The sequence below is a fragment of the Lepisosteus oculatus genome, chromosome 7, assembly GCF_040954835.1.
Source record: "Lepisosteus oculatus isolate fLepOcu1 chromosome 7, fLepOcu1.hap2, whole genome shotgun sequence".
NCBI classification, from domain to species: domain Eukaryota; kingdom Metazoa; phylum Chordata; class Actinopteri; order Semionotiformes; family Lepisosteidae; genus Lepisosteus; species Lepisosteus oculatus.
Genome location: NC_090702.1, coordinates 26,688,702 through 26,700,837, shown reverse-complemented (window position 1 = coordinate 26,700,837; position 12,136 = coordinate 26,688,702). Strand labels below are relative to the sequence as shown.

Sequence of the window (12,136 nt, the reverse complement as noted above, 5' to 3'; positions counted from 1 at the left end):
GGGCAAAAATGATCAAAGTGGCAATTCAATTTACTACATAAGTTATTAATAAGATAAGAACAAAGCATGAAAACCGCTCTTATATTACACATTGAACACCAATGAAATGACACAAGAACAAAAAAAAATGAAACTCTTAATAGCAATTGCAAAAACAAATGATTGACTTTAACGACATTTAAGTATGTTTCATAAACCTAATTAAGATCAAGAGTGGCAAGGTTACATATTGCATCGAATATTTAAGTAGCTTTGACATTCACTGGAATTATGACCTGTGCACAGTCTATTACTCATTTTGCTTTTGTTCTGAAAATAAGCTATATCACCCTGTGACTTACCACTGGCAGCCCACTGAAGCTAAGCAGCTGTGAGCCTGGATGGGAGACCTTCTGGGAAAGCTAATGCTGCTGCTGGAATGGGTTTTAGTGGGGCCAGTAGGGGGCGTTCACCCTGAGGTCTGTGTGGGTCTTAATGCCCGATTATAGTAATGAGGACACTATATGGTCAAAAAGGCACCATATTTTGGATGAGTCATAAAATTGAGGTCCTGACTCTCTATGGTCATTTAAAAATTGTGCACTGGTACACTTTGATTGCCATCGCATCATCCAGGTGGGGTTTCACATTGGTGTTGGTAGAGGGGAGTCTCCATTACCTGTAAAGTCTTTTGAGTGGAGTGTCCAGAAAATCACTATATGTGTAAGGATATTATTATTATTGCAAAGGTTCCTGGGGTTCCTGTTGCTCAGCTGGTGTGGTTTTTAAATAGTTTTGTTCTATACCCTGTCTTTAATACCCTTAATTATATATTTCTAAATTTCGTTATATATTTAATAGATATACTAATAAAATTAATTAATACATATGCAATGAAAGACTCACCACTGTCTTAACACAAATACACAGAGCTTAACACACTCACCCCAGAGCTAGTAATAATAACCTTCATCCAGGTGGATGCTGCACATTGGTGGTGGTGGAGGGGACTCCCCATTACCTGTAAAGCGCTTTGAGTGGAGTGTCCAGAAAAGCGCTATATAAGTGTAAGCAATTATTATTATTATTATTATTATTATTATTATTATTATTATTCTTACAACAATGTCTTTAGTATGATAAGAAGATCCATCCAGTCAACCACAGTATAAAGTACTATTAACACGAGGGAAAAAAGATTGAAAACAGCAAAAATAGTTATCTTTACTTTTAAAAAGAGTAAGATTCATTTCAAACAGACCTCCTCAAAATGTGCAATAAACATACTAAGCACTAAACACAATGACTGATGAAATAAAGATTTCTAAGAGGATTATATTGACTATTTCATTGTCAATAAACTGTGTGGACTGTGTGTTGTCCCTTGCTTTAAGTTTTTCACCTACAAGCAACGCATTTTTGTCTCTCAATAGTCAACTAGTCTGCACATAGGAGGTGTTCTGTGCAGATGTTAGCAAATCGTTCACGTTCTATGAAAAACTTCTTCTGCAAAAGAGCACAATGCTCCTGCTTGATTCGGATTATTATTGTGCCAGCCTCACACCAGGAAACACATCAAGTGTGGACACATTAAGGAGGATCTGATAAAATGACCAAAGACCACATTACAACACTTTCAATAATCGCTTATTCAATCCAGGGGCATCACGGCCTAGTATTTAACTAATAATTAACCTACCAGTATGTCTTTGGACTGAAGGAGGAAACCTGAGTGCCCTGAGGAAACACATATGAATATGGGCAGAACATGCAAACTCCATGCAAATAGCACCCCTGAAACTGAACCCAGGGCCCCAGCACTCTAATGTACCAATGCTAAGCCCTGCACCACCATGCTGCCCAGACCAGATATTCTACTATGAAAACAGTCTGCAAAATGAACTTGCAAAGCATCATCAACCCAATGTGTTTGAAGAACAAAGCTTTGACAACTTCTTTAAAAAAACACGCACATTTATTAAATATACAGAGACCCTAAGATTAACGAATATGGATTTCACAGAAATTCTTTCTTTATTCAAAATAAGGATGTTTTCCTTCTTGAAAAAAAATCAATGTGTACTGAACAGATTGTTGTTGATTCTCTATGGGGTTGGATAATCGCAGTAGCCTTGTTTGCTAAAGAATAGAAGTGGGCAGATTTCTGAAAGGAACCCAAAGACACAGGGTTGACCTACATTGTTTAATGAACTTAATATACTTTTTACTTTGTACATATACGTTTTATTCCGTTATGAATCTCTCCCCTTTCTACATGGAATCCACCATTTTATGTGGTCCATGAGACACTGTACAAATCCTGTAAATCCAGCCTTATGTAAGGTCTTTGACTGGACTTTGATTGGAGGACCATCTGACCCAGCAGTGATAAAACAAGAGTCAGTTGCAGAACCCCGGCCACCAGAATGACAATTGGGGTGAGCTGGAGTGTTCCCTGTGGATCCAATATGTGTGCTCCAGCTCCTTTTTCCAAAGAATCAGATGCCAAGAAAGCAGATATGGTGAAATGTTTTGAAGCATCGCTTTGTGTGGGTGATCCAGTTGCTGGTTTTATTATGGTTATTACTTTTATGGCTTCATTGTTTTTAGAGGTTGGTTTAGATTTTTTATTTGATTTTGTAGTAGTTGTGGCGATTGGTTTTTTATTTGTTTTGATTATCCTTTTCAAAGTTGTTGTTGGTTTTATAATAGGTCTTGTTGTAAGTTTTGTTGTAGCTCTAGCTGTTGGCTTTGTGGTGGTTGTAGTTGTTGGTTTTGTAGTAGCTGTAGTTGTTGACTTTGTCATGGCCCTAGTTGTTGGTTTTTTGGTGGTTGTAGTTCTTGGTTTTGTAGTGGCTCTAGGTGTTGGCTTTGTAGTGGTTGTAGTTGTTGGTTTTGTAGTGGCTGTAGTTGTTGACTTTGTCGTGGCCCTAGTTGTTGGTTTTGTGGTGGTTGTAGTTCTTGGTTTTGTAGTGGCTCTAGGTGTTGGCTTTGTAGTGGTTGTAGTTGTTGTAGTAGTAATATGTGACTTTGTTGTTGGCCTGGTTTTTGTTTTTGTGGTGGTTGTAGTTCTTGGTTTTGTAGTGGCTCTAGGTGTTGGTTTTGTAGTGGTTGTAGTTGTTGGTTTTGTAGTGGTTGTAGGTGTTGGTTTTGTGGTGGTTGTAGTTCTTGGTTTTGTAGTGGCTCTAGGTGTTGGTTTTTTAGTGGTTGTAGTTGTTATTTTTGTAGTGACTCTAGTTGTTGACGTTGTTGTGACTCTAGTTGTTGGTTTTGTAGTGGTTGTTTTTGGTTTTGTAGTGGCTGTATTTATTAGTTTTGTAGTGGTTTTGGTATTTGTTTTTGTAGTTTTTGTAGTAAATGGCCTTTTAGTTGCTGCAGTAGTTGTGGGTTGTTTCCTGTTAGCAGCCCTTGAACTAGTAGGAGTTACAGATTTAGCTTTTACTTTTGCGACGGAGGATACATTCCTAGCAGAGCTTCTTGAATTCTCTGCTGTCTCTGGAGTCAAATCTTTAAAAGACAAAAATGAAAAAGTACACTTTTAGAGTCTTTCTGTTACATATACTAACATCATATTCATAGAAAGGACCTAAAATTACATCTGAGTGTTAATGAGCCTTTAATTTAACCTAAGTAAATATTCCAAATGATTGTTAAATGTAAACTTGTGTTCTTGGCACTTAAAACAGTCATCACATTCTGATCAAAATGTTGGGAATCAACAGAATAATTTAAAGAGTAAAGAGTGCAGGATTCAAATCAAGGGCAGTGATGTTAAAATTAAACAATGCATTATGTACACCTTCGTTGAAATACAGTGTCCAGCTTTGGCCATATAAAAATATACTGCTGCTCTCAAAGGAGCAGTACAGTAAGTGCAAGAAAGGACAACCCACCTAATTCTAACTGGAAATTACTGTCAAATCCAAACAGATTAAGAGAGCAGATGCAGGAAAATACTGAAGACTGTGCCTATTTACTGTAGACTAATGGACATTTTAATTAGCAACATGAGTGAAATACACTGCTCACAGCTATAACAGAAGTGCACCACCCAGGATTTGAACAAAACAACAAACTTTGAGTTACACATCCAGAGTCCTAACCTCTCCTTACGGTTAGCCATTAACCAAGCTCAAACAGACTCAATAATCACAGCATTCGTCATTCATAAACGTGAACTATTTCTGGAAACTTACAAAGTTTTTTTGTTTGAATGGTATTCTTCTTGGATTTTAAAAGACTTAATCATATTTATATGCAGGTTGAATCCAGATTCAAGGCTACTTAAATCCAATACCAGTCCATGAAATAAGACATTTTACTAAAATTTTGGAACAATGTCGGCTTTTAGTATACAGTACATATATACTGTATTTATGTTTATGTGTATTGCAGTATGCAGGCTTCAAAGGGACTCTAGTCTTTAAAGCTCGCAGTTTCTATAGTGCAGCAATAACTTAAAACAGTTAAGATGGTCAAATTCCTTTTTCCGAAATACTAAAAACAGAGCAGTTTAAAGAAGAGATAAAAACCTCAAATAAAAGGCAAAAAAAATCCCTCAGGAGATAGACTTGTGCAGCCACAAAATGTAAAGAATATTTAATTTCCACCTTGACTTAACTGAGTAAAGTCAATGGTACTGAGCCCAATCCTGGCGATGTCTGTGATACCACTGGGACAGACCAGTTACTAGCTGGACTGGGCACAAAGACGGCTTATTATCACATCAATGAAAGCTTAGTGCATCAGATGCAGATGAAGTGGACTTACTACATGGTGCTTACTAACATTTTATATTGTTTTGAACATTTTGTTTTCCATGACAGCTCACACAAAAATGTCTTTGTTTGGAGAAAAAGGAAACAATGTGACATTTCACTAACCAGACTGTTTAACTGTCATGTTAATCATTCCTCAACTTTGCCTTTTTCGCTTTAAAAAACAGGATGAGAGGAATTTCTTAAAACTAAAGCTCAGCACAAATTGCAGCAACACTTTTCCAGTATGAAAAAAGAGAAGGAAGGATCCTAAGAAAGATTCTGTAAGGTCTTTACTCAGACAATAAAGCTCCTATGTGATTAGAAAACCACAGACAAGCTTGCTGACCTTCTTGGATTCTGAAGCTGTCCATTCCTATAGAGTGCTTCAGAGGACAGAATTTGTCACTTGGACAGTGAAGTAAATAGCAGTTTGGGTGTTTTAGCTTCTTGTTCCTGTCAAACACCATCAAGTTGCACTTGTAACCTGTTAGAACAGAAATGAGTAGATACAAAAATGTGATTAGCTCAAAATAACTTCATTTCAATGTATTAAAGGCCATTCTCAAAGAATTGTAAACAACTCACATGATTTAAGATTCAAATTTCGTATGTACAAACTAGTTTTGGACGGCTAACAAACATATTGATGCCTGCTTTCTTGGGAGAATGCAGCTACGATTCTAGCAATTGATTACTAACTTGGAGCCCCTTCCTCCATCCATCTTCGAACTACTCTATTCAAGGTTGCAGGGGAGCCTATCCTGGCAAGCAATGTGTGCTAGGCGGGATACACCCTGGAAGGGACGCCAGTCCATCACAGGACAGACACACAGACACAAACAGACACTCTCACACAAGGACCAGCTTTTCTCAGTAGCCAATTATCCTTCCAGTATGTCTTTGGATTGTGGGAAGTAACCGGAGGAAACCCAAATTAAACCAGGGAGAACATTCAAACTCCACACGGATAGCACCCCAGGTCTGGAATTGATCCCAGGGTCCCGGTGCAGCAAAGCTAACCACACCGATACCATGCCAGCCTACATGGAGCCCCTCCTCCTTAAAAATGAATGGGGGGCATGATTTACCCCACTGCTCGGGTCAAGTTACACTCCATCAATCCTTTCAGCTGTGTGACTCAGAGTGAAACGAAACAAAATGAAGTGATCTTTATTACAGTCATGTTATGTGAACCTTGCTCCTGTTGCTCTTTTTACAGAAAATGTAATTATGCCTGCAGCAGATTTCAAAGATTTCCGTGTTATTTACCCACCACCATGCTTGGATGGCAGAGGATGTGAATAATGGTGTACTGAGAGCAGTAAATTCAAACTAGTTTTGGTGATTGATATCAATCTTTCACTCAAACTAAGTTTACCATCATAAAGAATCACACAGCACAGATTACCCATAGAACAACATAGTGCAGTAGTGCAGTAACTACACCGATTACCCATAGACGTACAGAATGCAGTAGTTTTATCCAAATGACCAGGAACAGTAATTATCCTATTAACAATAATAATGGCTGTTTGGATCTACATTTCCTCTAACAGCCTGTAAACTGATCTAAGCTGGCTGGCCTCTATAACACTGAGGCCACGGCTTCTGTTGAGGTCTGAACAGTATCTGCTGCATTGCTTGCCAGCACGATCCTGCAGGATGCAGGGTGATCAATTCCTGATATTATCATGTTTGGTGGTGCAGCAGAGCAAGATATCAGAAATTCACAAAGTACACAAGCATCACAATCTTAGATTACCGAGTTGATGGGTCAGTAATAATATTTTTAAGGTTTCATTGAGGAGTTTCAAGGTCTATAAGTACATACTCTTACACATTTTTCTTGTCTAGTCATACTCTAAAACTGTATTCTACTTTGCGTGAAGTAGAACACAGTACTGTGATATATTGAATATTAACCTTTAACCATTTTTATCTTAAGTAAAAGTATCAGGATTATTTTCTTGAATTCTTCTTTTTATTTATAATTTACAACAATAGAACTAGTCTTCTTACTTAACCAAATTTAATCACTTACTCAATGTATCAAAGTAACATAATGATACTTAACTTTTAATCATGTGGAAGATCAAAAAATGTGAAATATCATTGGAACGAGGCAAAAAACTATTGAATTGAAACTTCAAGTAGGGCAAAAGAGAAGTCCCTACAAATTTGAAGAACTAGATTTAGAGACCACTCCTTTAAACCATAGTTTAATGAGAGGTTTAAAGAAAAATTAGAATGTAAGGTCCCAGTGTGACTGACTCTCCAAATATGTGTACTACCAGGTATGTAAAACAGAAATGTATTTATGATTTCACTTAACTTGATAAACGGGAAAATGTGTCCACCACATTTATTTCTGTCCTTGATTAAATAGGAACAAAAAACATCATGCAATAGAATGACTTAATATGTCTTGCTTAAAAAAGTTTAAAAATGCATTTCACTGTGCAAACCCATACATTTATATGTCAGTTTATGTCATTAAACGTTAACTGCACTCCAGAAAACACGAGAGTCACATTTATCCACACCTCTAACTGTTCCTTTAATCAAAATTCAATAAAAAATAAATCCACAGTAACATTCTGGTCTTTAGATGAATGCAACGGAACTATCTAGAGGCCTCTGAAGATTTCCGGTTTCCCTGAGGCATTAAAGGTGGTCACACATTGAAGACATTCAGTAATAGCATGCATCGTCATGGTTAAGGCCAGAGAGCTCGCCAAAGAATGCAGAAAAATTGTCATGGAGCTCCCCAACTTCAGGGACGGCTATATAAGACTACAAAAAGATGACCTTAACCACTAAACTGACTCTTTCTAATGTGTTAGATAATTATAAAAATGCATTTTTAATGAGAATAACTATCAAAAGAATATGCCCTGGATACCTTTTTCAACTTCTTTCGAACAGCAGGAAGTGATGCAGTCATTCTCAGAGGAAGAGTAGAATGGCTCCTTGATCTTCATCCCTGCTCTCAAGGCCAATAGGATATCCACGGTCATGTCTGTGTGCACTTCCCTGCCACAGGACTGGTGATCCGAGGCTGTGGCGGACGCACTCCACAGGACCAAAGTGGCAAACAAAGGAGCCAAAACTCTCGAGACACCGATACACATCGCAATCGAACACATGGCATGAGAATGTGGAGGCCAGACAGCTCACAGGTCTCGAGAGGACGTGCAGATCCAAGTGGCCAAATCCTGGAGAGAAAGGTTTTTACAAATATTAAAACCAGCCAGCCTCTTTAGTAAATCCACTAGAAACCCTGGGATGGGATGGGATTCCTCTTTGCAGCTATAAGATTGAACTTTCTGCTCTTCAGTGCTGACTGAAACTCATTTTTAAAGACCAAAAAATGCTGATTGTATACAAAGGTGGAATGGTTGGAAGAGCCCACACACACGTTTCTGGAACAAAGGCTACATTAAAGACAAATGAAAAATCCATACTAGAATAGGACGTTAACGCGTAGCAAGCTATTTGTATTTGACAAAATCATGTCCAGCTTACTTTCCAAAGTGAAAGCTTTTGTTGAGATTCCCTCTTAATTTAAATAAACAGCTTTTACAGCCTTTGGTTAATAACTACATTCCTTTACAGTGAGTGTAAAGTCAATTGCATCTATACTTCTGTAGAGATTTCCTAACATTTAGAACACAATGCAAGGAGTTCCTGCAATGAGGTTTACGTAACTCAACAGCGGTTAACGTTCCTTTATGAATAGTTATCCCTAAGACAGGAGAGTGTATTTTATCCTTGCAGTTATGTGGGCCATTCATAGTGGAAAACCGTGTAGTGCAGGATAATGTTACCTTTGTCACGGATTGTTCCCCTACTGTCTGTCATACACCCAAAATCTGTTTCAAGAAATAAGATGTGACTGAAACACAGTCACTCCCCGTTGTTCCAGAGAAACATATTTTGTATATAAATGGCTAAAATAAACATGAACATTTTAAAAGTAAACTGAAGTCTTGTACTTACCAATAAGAGGCCCTTGGTAATTAATGCGGCTCTATGTGTCGGCAGAGTGGCCTTTGTCCAGTTATTACACACCGCCTCCCATCTTGCAGCAGAACTTTGCACAGCTCTGTAATTACACATATTATCAGTTACCAAACTCCAGACCTTGGGTGATAAACAAATATTTTAAAGGTGCAATATGCCAAAACCTTCTGAAGCGTCTAATGCTTTCTTACTAGAAACAAATGTTGACTGCATAAGTTCAACTTCTGGACATTTTAAAAAAGGAATGGCAGAGAAAGTTTGTGAGCCGAAAATATTAGTCACAGAAAAAAAGACAAGATGTGGTCTTAAAGTACACATATTAAATATTGCTTTGGAGTACAGTAGTGAAGACAATTATCACTAGTCAGACATTTCTTAGAATTATTCTCTAAAATTTCCCACATGGAATATAGTAAACCGGAGTAAATCTGGACTAAAACGACAGACCACACCCTATACGGCCCTTGCACACATCATGGCTTGGATTTCTGATTTAGCAATTGATATGCTGTTCTATCCTTGATTCCTTGAAAAGCAAGTTATCACCTTTTTAGGCGATACTGTATGTGCAGGTAACCACAAGCCAACCTCTTGGTTTTTGCTAAAAAGTTTGTCACAGATTTACCCATGCCACCCAGCAACCACCCTTTTTGTGTGTTGTTTAAGTCTGCAAAGCAATTGATGATTATTTTCATTCAGTGAATCATCATTTAGAACTTAAGGGTTGCTATATAAAGTTTCGTTTTTGTAATGGCCACACTTCTTTTTGTAGCGTCACAAGTGTGAAAAAATCACACTGAAAAATAACTGAAGTGATATAACTTTCCTTGAAGTTTTTTTTAAAGTAACTCTTAAAGTTAAACGTTCTACTCTCACTTGTTTTAATAACTCACTCTTGTTTTAATAATATAAAGTGTAGTGAAACTACAGTTGCAAAGAAAAACTACCAGATATTTAATTGCTTAATCGATCTCGTCTTTTAGTAAAGGCGTAAGCTCGACTAATTGTTTCAGTTATTGTCAACATCATCAACAACAACAACAGTTTAACATTAAACAGATTGTGCGTTAATATATATATATATTTACGGCGTTTGCTTCAGTAAAAGCTTGTACGCCAGTGATCAGATTTGATTTTCAACTGAGTTTCTTTATCCTCGGCTATTTCCTTCCGAGGAACCTTTTTGGAGTTCCGTGTTATGTACCAAGATTTCAGCACTAACCGTAGTGAGATCATACAAATTTTAAATTAATGCGATCCATACTTCACAGTTGTTGCTTGGAGAAACGGGTATTAAATAAATTGGGTATTTGCAGATGTTGATTGAAGGTGCACAGAGAAGAAAAAGCGTTGCATCCGGAGTACTGTACTTCAATGCAGTTTCAGCCTGAATAAAGCCTGTCAATAAAAAATATATTCTTTAAAACTTTCGTTTTCCAATACTTTACAAATAGAAATCAAAGGTACAATTGGTATAGTCTATGTAATGTGCTAGATATACAATTACGTTAAATCAAAGCATGTTTGCTTAAAGAGATTTATGTAATACGTTTCCTACTATATGGCGAAAAAATGCTCCAGGTATTGTATCTGTAAGTTATCTTACCTCAAACTCTGCAATACTTCCCGTAGTTCCCAATAGTATTTTATTTTCCCCCAATAGCAATTTGTTCCTGAGACAAATTCCGAGCTCTTCCCGAACGTGACGTCGACAGAAGGAACTGGCAAAGTTGTCAACATTACTTGAACAAGAAATGTTGTCTCACCAAGGCAACAGCTGTAGTCTCCAACAATTGTTTGTCACTTTCATTCGTATGTTAAAAATACAGGAAATAGCTAGATATCTTTATTGCCTGCAAAGCGAAGGGTGTACAGAAATGGAATACCAAAATTAATGGCGTAAAAAGTGAAATTGAATAATAAAATGTGAAAACAATACATCAAAGGTGGGATTCCTATTAAAGACATTATGAAGGTCATTCATACCCTTAGGTCAAAACATAAGGGTGTTTTGAAAATAATTAAAACATTAATTTGCACTTGACGCTGTTTCTCTGAACAACCGAATGCAGTCTCTCACAGCATTTGAGCATCGCACATTTACTACAAACGCTGAGTGTTTTTATAAATTGATGACAACTGGGGAAACTTACTGTAGAACGTTTTATCCATTTTTCTTTAAAGCGTCACACTGATATTTTTTAGTCATGAAAAGTAATCAGTAAAGGGTTTCTCTTTGTCATTAAAAGCATTACATTTTAGCAATTAGAAAAACAATGTACTGTACTTGTATATAAATGTGTAATTAATGGCTTTATTGTGGAGTTAAAGAAAATGTATGCACATTTTCATATGTTCAGTTTGAGCACTTAAGGTTTTTTTAAAGATATTCACTTCAACAAAATGGAACATTATTGGGAAGGAGTGCATACTTTTGCAAGACACTGTAGATTCATAATCATCATAAAGCTGACTACAATATGTGTGTATAGTATACAGAAAATCAACAGGGGGGCTTCATGTGAAAGTCACAGACTAGAAACTGCATTGCAACCACTGGAAGAGCTTAATGCAATACCATCCAGCCCTTACTTCTAAGGAGGAAGCTGGAGGATATGCAAGTCGATGCCTCCATGACCTCGTGGATCATTGACTACCCGACAGGCAGACCACAGTCTGTGAGACTTCAGAACTGTGTGTCTGAACAGGTAGTGAGTAACACAGGGGCACCTCAGGGGACAGTTCTTTCTCCATTCCTCCTCACCCTCTATACTTCGGACTTTAAGTACAACTCAAAGTCATGCCACCTGCAGAAGTTCTCAGATGACTCTGCAATTGTAGGATGTATCAAGGGTGAGCAGGAGGAGGAATACAGAGGACTAGTCAGCAGCTTTGTGGAGTGGTGTGGGGTGAACCACTTGGAACTGAATGTAACAAAGATAAAGGAAATGGTGGTAGATTTCAGGAGGAAAAAGGTCAAACCTACTCCTGTCTACACCCATGGGAGTGGCGTGGAGATGTTGGACTCATACAAGTACCTGGGAGTGCACATCGATGATAGACTGGAATGGTCTAAGAACATCGAGGCCATCTATAAGAAGGGACAGAGCTGACTTTACTTCTTGAGGAGGCTCAGGTCCTTCAATGTATGTAGTAAGATGCTACATATGTTCTATCAGTCGGTGGTAGCGAGTGCCATTTTCTACGCAGTGGTATGCTGGGGCCCTGGGATTAGAGCAGTGGATTCTAAAAGGCTGAACAAGCTCATCAGGAGAGAAAGCTCTGTCATTGGGTCTGGCCTGGACCCCCTGGAGGTAGTGGCTGAGAGGAGAATGGTGTCCAAACTAGAGGCCATCATGGACAACATCTCCCAT

At 37.8% G+C, this 12,136-nt stretch overlaps 1 non-coding gene across 2 annotated transcripts; it reads right to left on the bottom strand.

Annotated features, from left to right (window-relative positions):
* Positions 1–1,938: 1,938 nt before the first annotated feature.
* Positions 1,939–10,542, bottom strand: LOC102691412 (uncharacterized). 2 transcript variants are annotated; one of them, XR_011190081.1, is made up of 6 exons: positions 10,369–10,542; positions 9,985–10,160; positions 8,739–8,844; positions 7,642–7,954; positions 5,086–5,223; positions 1,939–3,486 (listed from the first exon to the last, which is right to left on the bottom strand). It is a non-coding gene; the product is annotated as an uncharacterized protein (transcript). The 2 variants fall into 2 exon arrangements; XR_011190082.1 differs by having other exon boundaries at positions 10,027–10,160.
* Between the last annotated feature and the right edge of the window lie 1,594 nt (positions 10,543–12,136).